This window comes from Acartia tonsa, chromosome 2 (assembly GCF_053477335.1).
Source record: "Acartia tonsa isolate MP-2025a chromosome 2, ASM5347733v1, whole genome shotgun sequence".
In the NCBI taxonomy this organism is placed as follows: domain Eukaryota; kingdom Metazoa; phylum Arthropoda; class Copepoda; order Calanoida; family Acartiidae; genus Acartia; species Acartia tonsa.
In genome coordinates, this window is record NC_137261.1 from 31,879,322 (window position 1) to 31,890,608 (window position 11,287).

The window sequence follows — 11,287 nt, forward strand, 5'->3', positions numbered from 1 at the left end:
AAAATTATACATATATTGGTTGCAAAATTGCTTAATTACAGGATACCGTAAAAGGGATTTTCGTGTCCAGAGGTGAAAAGACAAGTAACTTTTTTTTTTACATATTTTTGATTTTCTCTACTGCTATTTAAGATAGATTGCTGACTTTTTGGAGGATACCTTGTCCCAAAAAGCATTAAGTGTACAACATATTTTGAATGTCTGTCAGTCATTCATACAACAAAGACATAAAATTAAAGTGATTAGTACAAAAATTAAAACAAGGATGACAACATCCATAAGTAGCGAAGCACAAAAGATATGTATAAGAATTTAGATATTAGTTGTCAAAAGCATGCCATGTATATTAGAAAAAAAATCACGAAACCTTTTCAACATTTGTTTTTAATTTCTTAATATTTATATTTCTGTACTATAACTAACAGATTAACGGTCAAAGTAAATTACATACTGGATGCTCAAAACAACGGAAAATTTAATTTTGATATTTTTAACTACAAAAATTTTAAAAATCGGACCATAAACACAAAAGATATGAGGAAAAATGTGAAAAATATAAAAATAGCTAAAAACCTCCAAAAAGACAGTCTTACCGCCATTGATGTTTTCTTGAAACGACAGGAAATTTAATTTTGATATCTATAACCTAAAACTTTGGAAATTGGACCATAAACACCAAAGGTATGGAAAAAATGAGAAAAATACAAAAATAGCCTAAAACCTGCTTAAAGGCAGTCTGACCGTCATAGTTGTTTGCTTGAAACAACAGGAAATTTAATTTTGATACTGTAACTGAAAAAAATTTGGAAATCGGACCATAAACACCAAAGATATGGAGAAAAATGTGAAAAATACAAAAATAGCCTAAAACCTGCTAAAAAGCGGTCCGACCGCCATTGATGTTTTATAGTTAATTGTGCTCCTTAATAATAGAAATGTTGTCAAAAACTTTCAGCCTTTTATCTTATATAGGAGCCGAGAAATTCACGTTTCCCCCAAACTAAGACGGACAGACGGACATTTCAAATTATAGAGTAGCTTCGCTACTTAAAAGAGGACAAAAAGAAACAGAGAAAGGCAGAGAAAACAGAGAATTAGGAAAGATTGAATAGAGAGAGTGTGAGAGAGAGACAGACAGAAAGATAGAGAGAGATTGGGGGAGAGATGGATATAGAGAGAGAGATGAAGATAGAGAGATTGAGAGAGTGTTAGAGAGAGAGAGAGAAAGAGAGAGTGTTAGAAAGAGAGAGAGAGAAAGAGAAAGAGAGAGAGAGAGAGAAAAAGAAAGAGAGAGAAACAAAAGAAAACAAGGCTGACAACATCTTCATGTAAGGCGAAGCTCTAAAATCAGAAGGACAAACTTTGCATATGATATTGTACCAGACCTTGATCATTATTTCAAAATTCAATAAGAATATATGTATATATCACACAAAAAAAGTGTTGTCAAAAAGGAAAAAATCAGCATGTAACACTTACAGAGAATTGATACGCTTTCTAAATTGTACCTAACTGCTATAGTATATACTAGCGGCTACGCCCCTAGAGGCCTCTAGGGGCACTTAAGAAGGAGAGAGTCAAATTTAATAACCCAATTTCTTATTTTAGATTTTAAAACAAAATTATAAAAAAAATTTTGGGGGGGGTGAAAACAAAATTTTTTTTTTTTTTGGGGGGGGGTGGTGCCCCCCCCACTCATTTTTAATTTTAGTTCAAAAAATTAAAATAAAAAAAATTGGGGGGGGGGGGGGGAATTTTTTATTTTTTGGGGGGGCTGGGGGTGTCCCACCCCCTAAGAAAATAGTTATAAACCTTCCCGGGACCTATGAGAAGCTACCCTGTTAAGGAGAACCTGATCGGTTCAGCGGTTAGCGAGATCCTTCGGTACAGACACACAGATACACAGACACACAGACATCCTGTTACTTTAGTATAAGGATTATGCACAGTTTGAATAGGATAATTATATCATATCGTTACGGTCGGACGGGCTGACCAAAAATACAGAACAGCTTCGCTTTTAATAAAGAGGAGTTGAGAAACGTATAATAGGAGGAGGGCCTAAGGGGGAATGATGGGAGTACTCTTATACACGGAGAGGAAACCTCTGACGATTTAATCTAAGCACTATCAATCTATCTTTCTATCTGATGCACATCTATGGGCTTTAAACAGTTGAGTATTTAAGGGGATGAATGTGTACTAGAACCTGTCATACGTCCCAACATTGCTTATATCACTGTTTTCTCACAAAAGTCGACTATGAATGATCACGGTTGGTATATTATCTACTGGCCATTATGACAAAGGTTTAATCTTATCAAAAAAAATATTAGGGTTTTGTTCTACAATGAGATCTCGCAATTTCTAAACCAATTTTTTAATTGGGATGGTTTTAGGCTTTTGCTCCTCTCACAATCCGCTTTGCATACAAAGCCTTTAGATGAAAATTTACAAGAAAAGATTCATTAAAATCTACTTTTCAAACTGTAAAACTTTTTTTCTGACTAAAAATCAAGATGTAAAAATGTTTTATTGGCTTTATTAAACATGAGTCCATTCAAATGCCATACTTTGAAAGGGCAAAGAAAGCAGGAAAAATAGGGGGACAATATGAAAGGTTACTGGAGAGGGGAATCACAAAAGGGCTGAAAGCGGAGGGTAACGAATCCTTACTATACTACAAATCCAGTAAAACATCAATCCCGAAAAAATATTTTTGAACACAGTAATAGTGTCTGACTGATTATGACGTAACAAAAAAAAAATTAGCCAATGAGAGGCCGTTATTGACCAATGGTAAAATTTATAGTGGCCTCTCATTGGCTAATTTTTTTTGTTACGTCTTAATCAGTCAGACACCATTACTGTGTTCAATATTTTTTAATATTTAACAGATCTATTAGTTGTTATATTAGATAGAATAAATTTTTATAAGATAATAGGCGATCATTATGCTCATTGCTCGTATTGGCTAAAGTATCATTTTAAAAGTCTAATCATGCATTGATTTTTTGGCCCATATGAAAATGAAATTTTGGTGTAAGTTTTGGCACACTATACAAGGTAAGAAAGGAGTATGATGAAAAAAATACGCAGTTTTTCTCGACATTTCTTCATAATTGCTTGTTTTTGATGCAAATAAAAATATTGATAACAAAATCTTCGTGGATTCCTGATAGGTACTTTGAAGATAGTGTTGGTAATCGGACACAGATGATTTCTGCCACCAAAAGAAGAAACAGTTTTCTGACTGCCTGCTTTTTTTCCTGCTACATCATCTCAAGCTTTTATTCAAATCTTTAGATTTCCTTTGTTTTCTTTCTTGGAAATATTGTTTGGTAATTTAACCCCATGACGCTTAACTTAGACGCCCGCCAGATGACCTACCTCCCCCCACCCCCCCTCCTCCTCACCAACAGTCTCACCACCTCTCTCCCCTCCAAACTTCTGTCAACAACCCCTCCTCATAACTTCAATTACACCTACGTGCCTACGACATCTATAAACCCGCTAGAAATCCTTTGTGTGCTTTTATTATCTATTTTAGTGTGTGTGAAAGGGAAAATATTTTTCCTTTATTCTTGTGCAGATTCCCCCATATTTTATGGGGTATTTTCTCCCGCAAAAGCCTAGGGGCGGGTTCGCTTATTACAGTGATACTTTCAAATCCTGGCAAGAACTCTTGTAGTCTTTTTATTGTAAGACTACCTTACAATTTTGACTTTTCCTCAATTTTGTAAGTCCCCAAAAGAGCCCAGTAAACTTAAACTGGGACCCTCCACCTCCATAATCTACTCCTGCCCAAAATGCTTGCTATCATCAAACCAACCAACTCTAACAAACTAAACTCAAACACCAAACCAATTTAAACATTATCAATTTAATTGTGTATTTAGTTTATTATGCTAGTTATTAATATTTTATATGTATAACAGCTAACCCTTAACCTACTAACACATATCTAATTTATTAATTTTTTTAGTTCGTATTTTACTTATTTTATCATGTATGATTTTTTTCTGTAAGAATAAATCATTTCAACAAGTGATGAAAAAAATACTTTTGGTTTAATACTTTTTATTTATTTTGGTGTTCTATGTGAAATGATTAAATGAAGGACAGTTATGTTTATATTAGAAACATCAAGTACCATTATTGCAGCAGACATGCTACGCTTTCTTGCACCAAATTATTCTTTAACAAGAAAAATAATTTCCATATAAACCACGACAATAGAATCTAACAAAAAATTATAAGAAAGTTGCTATTAAGCACTTAACCCCCACTCTCCCTTTTAAATATATTGAAAAAAGAGGGGTTGTTTTTTGTCGTATTCCCAAAACCCTTCGGAGGTACCTAATCTCAATGAAACCTAAAAGAATTGTCCTATCGTTTTCTAGCTTGGCATGATGATTCCTGTCAGAGTTAGGTAAAATTTGAAACGCTTAACAATTCAACAGTCCGTATGTAGTATAGTAATCATTACCATTCTAGTAGCGGGACAAATTGTCTCAAAAATCATTCATGTGACGTCATAAAAATGAGTGATTATTAATCTCTTTCTTAGGGGTTTTCTCTCCCACTTCCCCTCATTTTTATGACATCACATTGCTGATTTTTAAAACACTTTGTCCCGCTACCCAGTTTATTATAATACTATTAGTTTTTTTGAAAACAGTTTGTTATATGATTAAGTAATCAAATTTATATAATTTTTAAAATATTGTAGAACAATTATTTTGTAGGACTATGTTGTCAGCGAAGCATCTCTAATATAGTATGTCATCATAATATTCAAAATTTTCGGATGGAATTATACGCAATTTTCCTTCAGATTTCTAAATACGCTTGAATAATAAAAGCGTTGATACTCTGAATTGTTATTTGTTGTATAATATCTATCTGACCGTTTAATTTGTGGAGCTTTGCTTTTATGGATAGTGTCATTCTTTTTCTCTATAATACAAAGGTTCATTCTAAGTTTTTAGGTAAAAAATAAGCAAATTTTTTTATGGCTACGTTTTAAAACAATGATGGATGGCAACACTCACAAGCATCGAATCTTAAAATTTATCAGAAAAGCCAAAGATAAGGCAATATAAAGTATTATATAGTTTTGTATGCGATCACTGGTCATATCTCTTGTAAATTTATTATTGTTTTGTGGAAATTTTCACAAAAAAATAGCTATCTGTTTCGAATTGCTGCATAATAGATTATGTTTTGATACAGACTTTAGTTTTAATTTTAGAGAAACTTAGTTTTCAAAACTGCGTCACAACAATGAAAGATAGTTAGATAGAAAAGCGTTCATGTTGTAATTTCCAATAAGTTCAAAAGGTCATAAATGGTGAGTTAGGTAGACAAAAGATGAACATTTGTGTGACTTACAAAGAAATACACTCTTAGAAATATTTAAAAGATATAATAAAGAGTAAACCATGAAAACTATTTACACATAATTAAAAACAGTTTATAATACTACGTACATTACTGAAAAATATTTTGTAGACATTATAAGTCGCACGATGGCTTTGTTTTCTTAAGAACCATTTTTTTGAAAAAATAATGTTAAAAATTCAGAAAATTGGAAAATTAAATTAAAAGAGTATGGCTATGTTACTTTTAAACTTAAAGGAATAAATCATTAGATAAGTAAGTTACTTTTTAACTTGACTGTTTTAACATTCTTGTATTTACAATCAAGTTTTACATCCATACAAGCGAAGCTCTGAATTAAGAAGGAAGGACAAACGAACATTAACTCTTGTAGAGTGTCAGAACTTAATAAGATATGATAGCTTCCATTTAAAAATATTGACTAAAATCATGCCACAAACATTGTTATATTACATATAAGACAATAAAATCAAACTTTTTAAGACACAATAACTAAATTGTTGCCAACTATAAAATGAAAATCAGTCAATTCCCTCATTTAACAGTGTTGTTAGTCATTCCAAACATAATGAGAGAGATAATAAAAATAGCTTTATTGAGCTCTATTAGTAAAACGGCATAAAGATGCGGGGGCAAAGTTGTTTTTATTAATCCAAGCCCACAAGGTATCAAATACATAAATTGTGTTAGAGTTATATGCTTAGCCCTGGCATTAGAATGGATTTTTGAATTGCAATGGCGCTCCAATTAATCTGTTAGACTTTGGGAGAAGATTAAATCACCAACTGTCGTTCTGTTCCAGTGATAAACCATTATTATTAAGTTATTTTTTTTTAGTAGCGAAGCTACTCTATAATTCGAAATGTCCGTCCGTCCGTCCGTCTGTCCGTCTGAGACAGAATAGGGGGAAACGTGAAAGATAGACAGCTGAAATTTTTGACAACATTCCCATTATTAGGAAGCACGATTAACTATAGAACATTAAGGGCGGTCGGACTGCTTTTTAGCAGGTTTTAACCTATTTTTGTATTTTTCACATTTTTCTCCATATCTTCAGTGTTTATGGTCCGATTTTCAAAATTTTTTCAGTTATTGATATCAAAATTCAATTTCCTGTCGTTTACAGAAAACAACCATGACGGCCACACTACCATTTTGCAGGTTTTAGGCTATTTTTGTATTTTTTACATTTTCACCATATCTTCAGTGTTTATGGTCCAATTTTCAAAAATTTTCTGTTATATATATATAAGAATTAAATTTCCCGTCGTTTAAAGAAAACAACCATGACGGCCAGACTGCCTTTTTGCAGGTTTTCGGCTATTTTTGTATTTTTCACATTATTCTCCATGTCTTCAGTGTTTATGGTCCGATTTTCAAAATTTTTTCAGTTATAGATATCAAAATTAAATTTCCCGTCGTCTTAAGAAAACAACCATGGCGGTCAGACTGCCTTTTATCAGGTTTTTGGCTATTTTTATATGTTTTACATTTTTTCCTATATATTTGGTGTTTTTGGTCCAATTTTCAAACTTTTTTGGGATATCAGTATCAAAATAATTTTTCCCATTGTTATGAGAATCTTTTATGTAATCTACTTTGACCTTCGTCATCATTAAAAATGAAACAAGGTTTCGTGTTTATTTTCTCCAATAAATCTATTCTTGATTTTAATAAATACACTTAAAATCTACTTTTACGTATTTCCATCCACGATTTTTTGTGCTTCGCTTCTTATGGATGTTGTCATCCTTGTTTTTTTTAAACGGATGTAACCTATTTTATATATTTAATTACACTTTTCATTAGAATTTATATTTTTTACCGTATAACCAAGCGAATTTTACTATAGCTTAGGCCAATCCCATAAATTTATCAATTTACTACCAGCGAAAGGAAGGAGAAATATTCTGAAATTTGACAACTTTAACTTTTAAGAATTATTATAACAATGATAAATTTATATAATTAAGATGATTAGGGACCTATTCAGACCTTCCTAGATTTGTTTGAAAGGAAGGGGGGCGTTCCCCTTCCTTCTCCCTTGTCTCTTAATAAAACTAGAGTTCTTAAAATTTGTGGGGTGTTTCCTTGTTCAAAAGAGAATCTTATTTTTGGTAGCAATATATTTATTGCTCCCTTCAACATTTAACAATCAATCTTTGACTATAGGTACTTAACTTTTATGCTTAATTTAAAAAGTGTTAAATTTATATATTCTTAGCTAGATAATGTTTGTTTGTTTATCCAGTTTCTAGAGGAATTGCATTTTAAGGAGTAGGTCGGGTTGGGGCAAAACTATAGCAAAAATATTCCTCTCTTACATTTTTTAATAAAATAACCTAAAACCATCCCCGCATCCACCTAAATCGTACCTAAAATGATGAACTTAATCGGTTAAGTAATTATTAAAAGCTTTAAACAAAAATCCTTACTACTTTATATAATGGAATATATTTGCAGATGGTAGATAACAAACAGCAGATAACCAACCCATTAATTGCACGCCTTTTATTGGCATGCATTGGTAAAAGCTTTAGCTTTTTTGCCGAAATGGCCACTTAATTATTTGATACATTTCGTTAGAATCCATTTATGTAATTTATTTATTCTTGTATATTATAATGATAGTTATATAGTTGCTACACTCCAATAAAGCAAGCCCCTTTAATCTCCGCCCATTTCCTTCTTAACTTAGACAATTTAGCACAATTCAGCGAAAATTCTCCGTCTCCGAACTCCTCTCCCTTCCTCCCTTTACCCCTGCTTCTTCCAAACCAAAACAACGTATAAACTTTTCCATTCTTGAAATCTCCACCCCCTCCCCCTTTAACAAAAAGGAGCAATCTTGAACTGAAAATTCATCAGTCTTCATTTTATAGCTCTCAAATAAGTTAAATCTTAATGTAGTGGGTATAATATGGTCTTCAAAATTTAAAAATGTGATCAATTAGTACTTATTGTGAAATATTATTTTTCTATCCTTGTATAAAAGTAATATTATGTTTGCGAGTCTGTTTGTATGTTTGTACCAAAGGATCTCGCTAACCGCTTGACCGATATGGTTCTCCTTCAAAATGTAGCTTCATATAGGTCAATAAAAAGTTTACAACTTATTTTGGAAAGGATACCACCACCAGTTTTGGATAACTTTTTTTTCATAAATTTGACAAAACAAGCATTAAGTTTTCTTGTATTCAGTAAAGTGTATTCAAATATGTACCCCAAATATAATTCCTAAATAATCCCTTGATAATTACAAAACATATCTTATCACCAATAATTGTTTATCACAACAAATTTATGCATTTTGATGTTGAAGTTTCTATGTAGTCTATTTTATCTTTCTTTGTGAGAAAGTCACAAGAAATTATTAATTTTTGTTGAAGGTAATTTTACTATAAATGAATTAAACTAATACAATCTCTATTTTCCTATCCGCGTACAACTGTTTGGATTATATTTTATTCCCCCTTAATGGATGAAGTTTATTATATATATTAAAGTCACAGGATGTCTATCGGTGTGTTATGAATATAATAGATGTCCGGTAATATCTCTTATACGGTTAGATCGATCGTTCCACAATTTACAGTTGTTTAACTTAGGGACAGGGAAGGTTTTAAACTATTTTGAGGAAGGGTACGACACTCAAGGACGTCCAATTGGGGATCTTATCCCCCCCCCATTTAAAATTTACCCCAACCATTTAGGAGGGGGTATTTACCCCCACAAACAATTTTGGAAGGGTAAATACCCCTGCCCCCCCACTAACATAAAAAATCCACAACAAAAAAATTTTTGGCGCGCTTCGTGCGCATTTTTTATACTAAATATTTCATCATTATTAAATTACCCCCCAAAAAAATTTTAACCCGGGGGTAAATTTTGGGAGGGGTAAACAAAATTTACCTCTGCCAACAGATTTTAGGGGGGGTAATTTACCCCCCCAAGCAAATTTTACCTCCGGGGTAAAAATTTTGGGGGGGTAAAAAAATTTACCCCCCAAAATAAAAAAGCTTGGACGCCCCTGACGACACTATCAAGTTTTTCCTCCTAAATTGAAATTTAGATAAAAAATTATGCCATTTGCCTTAAAGGGAAGTTTTTAACATTTCAACCTCTCAACCGTGTTTAAAAATAATTTTTTATCATTAATTTTTTGTAATGAATTCTGAAAATTAAAAAATATAGCTATGGAATCATTTCCACACTTTATGATTAGTTTATGATTTTAAGCTTTCCATAATACATTCCACTCATACAATCTAGAAATAGTTTGTAATATATGAAATATCAAAGTAATACATTCAGGGTTATGTCTTGTCCCGGCCCTGTTAATTGTTTATTTTCAGATTAATTTTATTTAAAACAATTAAATCATAAAGTTTATGGGTATATTTGACATTTGAGTACTATGACATTTAGAATACCTAGTAGTGGCAGTAGGAATTTGAAACCAAGAAAAATATCTCATGTTACTATGACTTAAAGATAATTGGTGTTTTAATGAGAAAAATACTTTATTACAACTTTTTTCGACTTTGGCGCCGCTTATATGAATTTACAATGTTGATATTTAACGGAAATTATGGCACAATAAAACAATAAATTTTTTGCACAAAATTAACTCCAATATTGTCGTATCATTGCTTTTGGCATTGTCCCTTTTAAAGCTTAGTTGATCTCGCCAAACCCACTGGAAAGCCACTCTTTATTAAACTTATGTTAAAAAGTTTTTTCTAGTCGTTAAGATCCAACCCTGCGGGCTATAGATATTCTTATAACTCTTAGATATTCTGCGGCTAAGCCCCTAGAGGCCTCAAGGGGCACTTGAGGAGGGGAGAGTCGAATTTGATAACCCAATTTCTTATTTTAGATTTTAATAGAAAAAGTTAAAAAAAATGTTGGGGCCCCTCCCCCTTCATTTTTAATTTTAGTTAAAAATTTTTTTTTTTTCAATTTGGGAGGGAGATTTTTCATTTTTTTTTGGGGGGGGGGGGCTAGGGGTGTCCCACCCCCCTAGAAAATATTTATAAATCTTCCCGGGACCTATGAGAAGCTACCCTGTTAAGGAGAACCCGATCGGTTCAGCAGTTAGCGAGATCCTTCAGTACAAACATACAGACAAACATTTTGTTACTTTACTATAAGGATTACAAATATGTTTTCCTTCTTTGGGTGATGGGGGGGATTATGCTAGCCAATATATATAGGGATTTTGCCTTCTTATACTTTATCTTTCTAATTTAAAGATTGTACTTTTAACAAATGATTATATAAAGAATAAAAACATGCATTTTTGGGCCAAATCTTATATCTATAATAACAGGATGTCTATATGTCTGTTCGTATGATTCAGTACATAATAATCAGAGATCTTATGGGATAAGACAATTTATGATTAATGGGGATGTATGCACATAAATTAATAGTCATTTGCCTTATCTCTCAAGAGCCCTGCTAACGAAAACAATTTTCATAATGCCTAAATTATAAAATATTAAAATTTATTTGAATAATCCTTGCAGAGTAAACAATGAAAAGATAATCTTCAAATTTTTAAAAACCTATTTTTATTCCCTATAATGTAACGCGCCTTACAAAGTAGCATTTGCAATTAATTATATTTACTTAGTATGTGTTTTTATTATCATAAATTAGTAAAAAAAAACCTGTGCACGCCGTTGCTATAACACATTTGTTTTGGTTTAGTTTTATGTTACATAAATATTACTTAAAATCCTATCTGGAGTAAATTTGAATAGTATATTTTAGAGTGTAATCAAACGTAGTTACTTTACAAACAACAACAACATTATAAATGAAAGTAACTTTTGATTCATTATTAAAGTATGTCATTAGACTCTAATTATGATTTTTC